At 37.5% G+C, this 10,376-nt stretch overlaps 1 long non-coding RNA gene across 1 annotated transcript; it reads left to right on the top strand.

The window, feature by feature from the left end:
* Window positions 1-397: 397 nt before the first annotated feature.
* On the top strand, window positions 398-5,408 carry LOC134335510 (uncharacterized). The gene is made up of 4 exons (XR_010015609.1): window positions 398-874; window positions 1,025-1,183; window positions 3,275-3,367; window positions 4,859-5,408. It is a non-coding gene; the product is annotated as an uncharacterized LOC134335510 (long non-coding RNA).
* The last annotated feature ends 4,968 nt before the right edge of the window (window positions 5,409-10,376 follow it).

Raw genomic sequence — 10,376 nt, forward strand, 5'->3', positions numbered from 1 at the left:
TATGTTCTGTTGGCTGACAGGTGTTTGGAGGAACGAATGGATTAAATGAGTGGACTAATAACAAAGTGGAGTCTTTCCTCAGTGTCACACTGTAATGTAACAGGTCCGCTTAGCAGCGTTAAAGCTAACGCTATATTAACACAAAACATAATAATTTAAAGCGACAACATCCCAAACAGTACGCTGAGGAGGTCCGCTACACTGCAGCCAGCAGAGGCTAACGTAAGTGTTAGCAAGACCAGCGGTAAGAAGTGTGAATAACAAATGTTTTTTTAATCTGCTGTTTTTTTTAAAGACAGTTATTATTGACTTTGTTTCGGTTCTGAATCACATTGCACTTTTAAGCTTTTGCTATTTTATAGATAGTGTCTGTTTTTTTTCTTACTGATGCCTTTTTTGTGTATTCAGATTTGTGTACTTTCTTTTGTAGGTCTACCTTGGACCAAGTACTGGTGGTGCGGCTCTCATGCAGTGTAGATTCTGTAAGTTCACGAGCCACAGTTGTAATTTGCTGCTGAAACACTACAGACTCAGACACTGGCAACCAGGGCGACGTTTACGATTATTGTGCTTATATCCAGAGTGTGTTTGCACATTTAAGACCCCTGGTGCTTTGAAAACTCATCTCCACAGAGCTCATTCAAATGCAAGCAAAAGGAGAGAGCAAGCCACTTTTCATTGTGAACTGTGCGATTACAGGAATCTTTGCACTGAAGACACATTCATCAGGCATTTGAAAAAGAACATGGACATGACTGTGATCAATGCAAAAATGGAAAATACATTCTCACTCAGGAGAAAATAAATAATCAATGAGCAGCCTCTTGTCTCTGTTGTAAAAGAAAGGTGGCCCTGCCTTTTTTTGGAAGAGCAAGTAAGTGTCCCTTTAGATTTACCTGTCTGATCTTGAGTGCAAATATCCCATTGTGTTGTAATAGGTAATTTTAATATTGTACTAATACTGTAAATGTGCATTTTTCCTCTCCCTCTCTTTATTTCTCCTTCTCTCTCTCCCGCCCTTCAGATTTTTGCTGAATTCCAAAGGATCACCTGTATGGACCTCAAAACTGCTTTCATGACCTCTCTTGATAAGCATACCAACACACTAATCAAAATGTACCATGCAAAGAGCAGAGACTTTGGAGATGAGATGAGAATTCTCCTAGACAAACTTGTTGACCAGGTGATTATGGGTAGATATGATTCAAAGTGTATTTGGATATACACTAATCAGGCATAACATTTGGAACCCATTTGGTTCCCCTTTTGCTGACTCATCAAGGCATGGACCAACACCTTTTTATCAGAACCAGAATTAACTTCTTCAGCAATTTTAGCTACAGTACTTTGTTTGTAGGATTGGACCACATGGGCCAGCCTTCGCTCACTACTTGAATCAAGGGCCAAATTATGATAGCTAGACGTCAGATCATCTCCAAAAATGCAGCTCTTGTGGGGTGTTCCTGGTCTGCATCTCTCAAAAGTTGTCCAAGGAATGAACGGTGGTAAACCGGTGACAGGGTCATGGGCAGAAAAAGCTCATTGATGCATGTGGGGAGTGAAGGCTGGATCCAACAGAAGAAGTTCATGCTGGATCCAAACTGCGGAAGACGTTCATGCTGGTTCTGATAGAAAGGTGTTTGTCCATACCTTGATGATTCGGCTGATTTGGCAGCAAAGGGGGAACCAACAAATTATGACCACACAGGTGTTCCAAATGTTATGCTTGATCAGTGTACACTGTATATTTGGCAATATATTCATTATCTGCTTTGTTAGGGTTATTGTGTGTTTGCCTTAAAATATAGAGAAAATAAATACATAAAGATTAATGAAAACAAAGTATTAAGGCTGTAAATGTATTTATTATATATACAGGGGTTGGACAAAATAACTGAAACACCTGTCATTTTAGTGTGGGAGGTTTCATGGCTAAATTGGACCAGTCTGGTGGCCAATCTTCATTAATTGCACATTGCACCAGTAAGAGCAGAGTGTGAAGGTTCAATTAGCAGGGTAAGAGCACAGTTTTGCTCAAAATATTGCAATGCACACAACATTATGGGTGACATACCAGAGTTCAAAAGAGGACAAATTGTTGGTGCACGTCTTGCTGGCGCATCTGTGACCAAGACAGCAAGTCTTTGTGATGTATCAAGAGCCACGGTATCCAGGGTAATGTCAGCATACCACCAAGAAGGACAAACCACATCCAACAGGATTAACTGTGGACGCAAGAGGAAGCTGTCTGAAAGGGATGTTCGGGTGCTAACCCGGATTGTATCCAAAAAACATAAAACCACGGCTGCCCAAATCACGGCAGAATTAAATGTGCACCTCAACTCTCCTGTTTCCACCAGAACTGTCCGTCGGGAGCTCCACAGGGTCAATATACACGGCCGGGCTGCTATAGCCAAACCTTTGGTCACTCGTGCCGATGCCAAACGTCGGTTTCAATGGTGCAAGGAGCGCAAATCTTGGGCTGTGGACAATGTGAAACATGTATTGTTCTCTGATGAGTCCACCTTTACTGTTTTCCCCACATCCGGGAGAGGTACGGTGTGGAGAAGCCCCAAAGAAGCGTACCACCCAGACTGTTGCATGCCCAGAGTGAAGCATGGCGGTGGATCAGTGATGGTTTGGGCTGCCATATCATGGCATTCCCTTGGCCCAATACTTGTGCTAGATGGGCGCGTCACTGCCAAGGACTACCGAACCATTCTGGAGGACCATGTGCATCCAATGGCGGTGCCGTGTATCAGGATGACAATGCACCAATACACACAGCAAGACTGGTGAAAGATTGGTTTGATGAACATGAAAGTGAAGTTGAACATCTCCCATGGCCTGCACAGTCACCAGATCTAAATATTATTGAGCCACTTTGGGGTGTTTTGGAGAAGCGAGTCAGGAAACGTTTTCCTCCACCAGCATCACGTAGTGACCTGGCCACTATCCTGCAAGAAGAATGGCTTAAAATCCCTCTGACCACTGTGCAGGACTTGTATATGTCATTTCCAAGACGAATTGACGCTGTATTGGCCGCAAAACGAGGCCCTACACCATACTAAAAAATTATTGTGGTCTAAAACCAGGTGTTTCAGTTATTTTGTCCAACCCCTGTATAGTCTATATCAGTGATATTCAACAGACTTTTTTGGGCAGTTTCATTTTGTCCATTCATCATGAAATCAAAATGGAGATACAAGGTTGTTTTGACAGCAGCAATTTGGTGTACCTAATATGTTTTTTTTTTTCTTTTTTCACTTTATAGACAACAGACATACTATCCCATAGGAGGGCTACAGCTCTAAGGGGACTGCCAGTGTATCTAAGGGAGCATGAGCCAGTATCAAAGATCTGCCTGGTGAGTTTTCAGCAATATAATATGATAGCTCTTGTGAGTTTCTGTAAGTAAAACCACACAGTCGTGAATTTTGAGTGTGTATCTATGGCAGCGTATTTCAGACTTTATTAAACTTCAAATAAAAAATTTCAAATTCCAAATTCAATTGCGTATTTACAATTGCATTTCTAGTGTGAGTGCATTATTAAGCTGATAATTCAAATTCAAATGCAAAATTTGTATTAGCATTTACTGTGCATAATGGCTTATTTCCTGTGATGGACTGGTGGACTGTCCAGGGTGTTTTCTGCCTTCCTGCTGCCTGCTCAGAGGAGCACTGGTCTTGAATTAACACTGACCGGCACGTACCAGGGGCTTTTCTTGCACATCCATTAAAAATAGTTATTAGTTGTTAACAAGCTGTTTTGTGTGTATTGTTTTTTCCTTTTTATATATCAATCAGATCATTAAGACAATAAATTGAAATGTGAAAAGCACTTTTCCATATAAACTTCAGCAGCCATTATGCACAAAAATACAAATATAAATACACATTTTACATTTGAATTCTGCACTCACATTGTAAATACACAACACAATTGAATTAGAACTTTAAATTTTGCATTTTAATATTCAAATTTACTTTATAATTTGAATGAAGTCCAGAATATGTTGCCCATCATTTAAGACATAATTCAAATTGAAAATGTGCATTTGCATTTTTGTGTATATTGCCTGGAAAAATGTAATAAGGAAAAGCAAATTGTGTCTTCATTTTCATTGTCTTAATAGTTGAAATAGTCATCCATTTTGTTTTGCAGTTCCTCATTGTAGCTCTGTAGGTCTGCCAAAATTAAAACTTGTTTGCAAACCTGTGTGCTATTGCATCTTCACTGTCAAAAAGGCTTTCTGTCAATCAAATGCTATGGGTGGGACGTCAAGAGGGACTTTATGTGGGATGTGTATTAAAGGAAGTGACAAAAGGCATGTGCAGGACAGTGTTCCTTTAGGACCAGGGTTAGAAAACACTGGGCTCATTCCTAGTGACCCTGCATCTCCTTAATGGGAATATCCATCATTGGTTGTCCAGCTCTTCTGACAGTCCTGTGAGTCTGCCTGAGGCCGGTTACAATATTACTAAAATTTGGTGCTTGTGCAGCCACAAGCTCTCCTGGTCAGTCAAGAATGACTTCTGCTTAAGGTTTGGTCACTGTTGTTCCCGTTCCCTGTAAACAAATAATGCTTTTTCTTTGCAAACTGGTCAATCCTCTACAAAAACTTCAAACGGCATCAAATGCTATAACTGACAATAAGAAAAGTAAATTCTTTTAATAAGTAAAAAAAAAAACTCTTATGATAAGAATATCATAATATGGAACCTGTTCTTTACTATAGATATATTTTAGTACAATGTACTCTAAGCCCTGCAAAATTTTTAACACATACGCAATGATTTAGCTTAGAATATTCAAAAACAAATATATTGACTCCCTTTTTCTTTTTTCAACTTAGGCTACTGTTCCAGAGGAGTCTTGCACAAGAGGAGAAAAAATGATCATTGTTGAAGTGATGGAGAATGACCTTGCTCGGTCAACACCACAGACACCTGTAAACCTGGTCACTGTCATTGAGGAAACAGTGGTAATGGAAAACCTTTATGACTTCATCACAGCCTTCATGATTCTTTTTGGGCTGTTGTATGCACTGAACATAGAATATCCAAAGGGACTAAAATACACATTTGAGGCAGTGCAGAACATCTTTGTTGGACTAGGAGACAGGTGCACCAATAGAGTTCAGTGCCTAAAGAATAAACTCTTCAAGCTGTAGACAGCCAAAGTATTGCTTTCAGGTGGTGGGTGTTTTACCCTCGTTTATCATTGTAAAGTCCCTTCAAGAATTAAGAAAAGTTTTGGAGAACTTTTGTTGTGTTTCTGTGTTGGTTACTTTGGAACTGCTAATTTTGGTTTCTTTTTATGGTGGGATTGGTGTTAGGTTTATGTATCCTTAATGCATCAGCTGAGGCTGTGAGATTAATAAAACAAATCTTGTTTCTTCTAAAGTTTAAAGTGTCCTCCATTTCTTTACACCTCACACACCAGCTGTAATCTTTAAATTTTATAGCAAAACTTGATATTTCTTAGTACTGATTTACAATTAATAATTTTTAGCCAACTCGACTTGAGAAAGCTTTGTTTATTAGGCGAGAATGTAAGGCTTACATTAACTAAATTTTCTTTGTTTGGTAAACAAAAGAAAAGTCAGTGCAACTCAAAGAGTTTTGCTCAAGACTACTTGTAGTTCATAGTACAATGAATGTTTTCATGTTTGCTCAACTTAATATGTATTTTAATATTGACAAGAAAATGTCAGTCAGTATAACAAATAATTTATAAAAGTTGAGTCAACAAAAAAAAATATGGGGGAATTCTGTACCAAGTTTTTTTTTGTTGTGCAAGCAAAAACATTTTTACAGTGTGCCTATTTAGTCAAAAGAACACTTGTTCTTGTTTAAGATGGGTCAGTAGTACCAAATACATGTTGATCCATCACAAAATTATGCTGATTTTCAAGTTACCTTCATTTAAGATTTTTTTGGCCTTGGCTTTATGCACAGAGATTCCTACATAGTCTCTGAATTCTCTGATAATATTATGCACTGTAGAGGGCAAGTTTTAGCAATGGCTCAAATCAGAAAAAGTTGGGACAGCATGGAAAATAACAAAAACACAAAGTTTCTTACATTTACTTTGATTTAAGGTACTATATTTTACTATAAACCTGAGATATTTCATGTCTGATTTATTAATAAACACCCATTTCCGCATTTCAGGCTTGCAACACATTCCAAAAAAAGTTGGGACAGTAGAGCATTTACCAATTTGTAATGTTGCTGTTCTATTTCACCACTTAAAAGACATTTTGGCTCTGATGAAACCAAGTTATTTACTGTTTCAGCTTTTATTTTGTCTCGTTCTTCCTGCAAACACAGCTATTGTTGAGTAGTGGTTCTTGATGCAGTCCTTTACACACTGACATTCCTCCTGATTCCTTGAATGGTTTAATGATATTCTGCACTGTAGAGGGAGAACATGCACATTCCTTCCAATCTTTCTTTGAGGTTCATTGTTTTTAAACATTTAAATCATTTTCTCACACATTTGTGGACAAACTGGATCCTCTGATCATCTTTACTCATCAGAGACTCTCAGCCTTTCCTGGATGCTGCTTTTGTACCAAACCATGATTACAGTCACCTGTTCACATCACATCATTATTGACTTTTTTTACCTCATTACTAGCCCTAAATTGCCCGCGTTCCAACTTTTTTGCAGGACAAAATTTAGAACTCTTTTTTGCAACTTAATGCAGGAATGGATGTTTATTAATAAAAAAAATGAAGTTGATCAGATAAAACATGAAATATCTCAGGTTCATCCTGTCTGACATCAAATGAAAGTGAAAGTCAATGTAGAAAACTCTGTGTTTTTATTTTATTAGCATTTTCCATACTGTCCCAACTTTTTTTGATTTGGGGTTGTAGGATTTAAAACAAGAGAGTCCTCTAATACCTACTGTATTTTCTAGCCTTTCCAGTAAAATGTTATGATCAACAGTCATAACAAAATCAAAACATAAGTTGTAACAGATACACGTGATGAGTTTCTCAGGTAAACATTATCAATTGATTCAAATAGCATATATTAGGGATCTTCAAAAAGTTTCCTCACTGTTATATTTTGGTTATAAGCAGTGAGGGCGGGAGGATGAGTAATTGGTCGTGTCTGAGAGACGCTTAAAGTCCGGATTTAGCTCCATCTGATGCACCTTTTTGGACACTCAAAGAAGCTTTAAGGGGAAGAAGATTTTGTGAAAGCAACGGCACATACGATATACGGCTACGATCTCAACCAAAAAGTTTTTACTGATGGTATTAAATTTGTACGACTGTAGCTCCCTCCAGTAATAAACACGAGGCACAAGGTCATGGTTAAAAAACGGTTTTATTTCCTGCACACCAACCTGTAAGAACTGGGTTGAAAGAAATAAAAATAAATAAATAAAGAGATTGCAATAAAAAAAGGTGTGTATGTCCTGCATATACAATTCATGCTCCTATAACTGTACAACCGGTAGCATATAGCACATAGCATAGGAAAATACACGTGACTGTATAACTTAGAATTTCACTTGTTTACTTACAAAGCATAACTTACTAACACATAATCACATAACATAAATTAAGCGCTTAAAATATCTTATAATATAACCTTAACAATGTCATATAATTATTACGTTATACAGAATAAAACAATGTAAAACAAAACATACCTTGTAGGTTGCTTAATACTTAAGAGGGGCTCAATCTCGAATATTCTTGTTCTCTTTAACTTCTTTCTTGAAAGTTATATAAATATACTTAATAATAAAACTTTGGTTAAAGCTCTTCTTTCAGCTTGCTTCTTTGGCGCTTCTTGGCAGCAGGGGGAGCAATGGGAAAATAAACTGACAATGTGGGGCAGTTACAACGACGCTGGTAAAATACATCGGAAGGTGACTGTGTCATTTGTATTTGAAATTCTTAATTTGAGTTTGAAAAGTGTGAAAACTTTTTGAAGAACCCTTGAATAAACCCAAAAATAAATACTTAAACTAAAATACATTAAATAATCATAAACTGAACAGGGGGTCAATTCAGTGCAGTTTCACTCATTTATTAACATAATTTATTTATTAAACCTTGGTGATTTAGAGCAGCAAATTTTGAATGGCCACTCCCTAGAAGTACCTTGATTTTTAATGGTGGAGGCTTTAGCAGACGCATTTATTCAGAGTGATTTACAATTGTGCCCAAAAACAATCCATGCAACTGGGGGTTAAGGGCCTTGCTTAGGGGCCCACAGTGGTAACTCAGGGGTGAGGGGCACGGGTGAGCTAATACTGTATTTCCATCATGATCAATTAGGCTGAAATAAATAATAATTAGTACTTTAAAGTGTTTATTATCTTCATCACACAATATTTTGTCATTTTTATTTACAGACTCCAGCTCTAACCTTTATCCAGCAGAAACAGAATTGGTAAGCAGTTCTAAGTTTATCTTTGCATTCATGGTTACAAATATTTTTATAATAATTTCTCTTTTTTGAGGTTTTAGGGAATTTGTTTATATTTTAAAATATATACAACCCCAAATAAAAAAGACAATAGGAATAATGCAAACAAAAACAGTCCAAAAAAGTTGCCACAGTAAAGCATTTGTAATGCTGCTATTTTTTTCACAACACCTACAAATGTTTTGGCACAGAGGACAGCAAGTTTTTCAAGTGTCATTTTGTCCCGATTGTCCTGCTGTCCTGGGTTTCCATCTTAACGTGTACTCTAATGGGGACGGGTCAGGACAGTGGTGTTTGTGCAGTAATTCTGTATTGTAGAGCTTGATAAAGGTTTGATAAACTAATCCCTCAGACATCAGTTATTGATGAGTGGTGGTTCTTGATCCGGCGCCGTCTGAGGGATGGAAGATCACAAGCATTCAGCTTAAGCTTTCACCTTTGGTCTTTATGCACTGAAATTCCTCCTGATTCCTTGAATGGTTTAATGATATTCTGCACTGTAGAGGGAGAACATGCAAATCCCTTCCCTTTCTTTGAGGAATCTTGTTGTTAGACATACACATTTTTTACACATGTTGACAAACTGGAGATCCTCTCATCATCTTTGCTCCTCAAGGACTTGTGGATACTGCTTTTGTACCAAATGTTGAGATCAGAGCTCTGTGGGGGCCATATCATCATTTCCAAAACTCCTTCTTCCTCTTTACACTGAAGATTTGCTGCAATTTGCTAAATCTGCAAGGAACCTCCGCTTGAGTGTTGCCTGCAGACACATTATTGTACCAATTTCCAGTCCTTCAGCGAACAAAATGTTTTCTGTTATGGCCATATATTTCAAATTTTGACTCATCACTCCAGAGCACCAGCTTCCATTTTACTGCACCACAGTTTTTATCTTTTTGTGCATAGTCACTTGGTCTTGTTTCCACGTCAAAGTTATGGTTGTTTGGGCACAAGTCTTCCATGAAGACCACTTTGACCAGACTTCTTTGAACAGTAGACTGGTGTAACTGGATTCTGTCAGTTCTGAGCTGATGACACTGCTGCTTAACCTCTGATGTTGAAGAGAAGTAAGCATGATGTGTCTTTCATCTGCTGTACTAAGTTTATTTGACTGAGCTCTGAGTCTACGGTTCTCAGAGTTGCTTGTTTCTTTGTGCTCATTCAAAAGAGCTTGAACAGCGAATGTTTAAACCCCAGTTTACTTTTAAACCTTTGCCTTGGAGAGACCCTGTTGATGCAGTAGATCTACTTTGTGTGTTGTTGCTGTGCTCAGTCTTGCCATGGTGTATAACCTGTGATGAAACTGTCCACAACCTCACCATTGTAGCAGAATGGCTGTTCCTCACCCTAGTTTAAACCTCACACACAGCTGTTTCAGTTTCATTTAATGAGAAACCTACATATGAAACCTACAATCTACATATACAATGATTATTATCACCTGTTTGGTATAATTAATTAATCATAAATCTGTAGTACTACAAAATCCCTGAATCACACAAACATATAAGTACTAGTTGTTAATACATTTTCAAACTAAAATGAGAGCAGATTCATAAAGTGGATTCAAACTGGAACAGATTGTGTCATCTTATAAATGACGGGAAGTAAAATGTTACATTTAAGCACAAAAACAAGAACATTTACCAAAATCATTGAAATGATTCAACAAAATGTTTAAATGTATTTTACAGGAAGAAAAGATGAAGCTTGGAGTAGAAGAATCTGAATCAAAATGTCAAGTGAAGATAAAAACAAAACAAATCTTTACTAGACTTCATCTTTTGGAAAAGCAGAAAGTAAAAATGAAAACTTCAGATGTTCTTCAACTAACTTCTCTTTCATTACATTGTCAAGAACCTTGTGAAGAAAAAGATCTGGTTCAAACCTTCCTACAAAGGTTGTTAATA

Source organism: Trichomycterus rosablanca, chromosome 2, assembly GCF_030014385.1.
Source record: "Trichomycterus rosablanca isolate fTriRos1 chromosome 2, fTriRos1.hap1, whole genome shotgun sequence".
Lineage (NCBI taxonomy): Eukaryota > Metazoa > Chordata > Actinopteri > Siluriformes > Trichomycteridae > Trichomycterus > Trichomycterus rosablanca.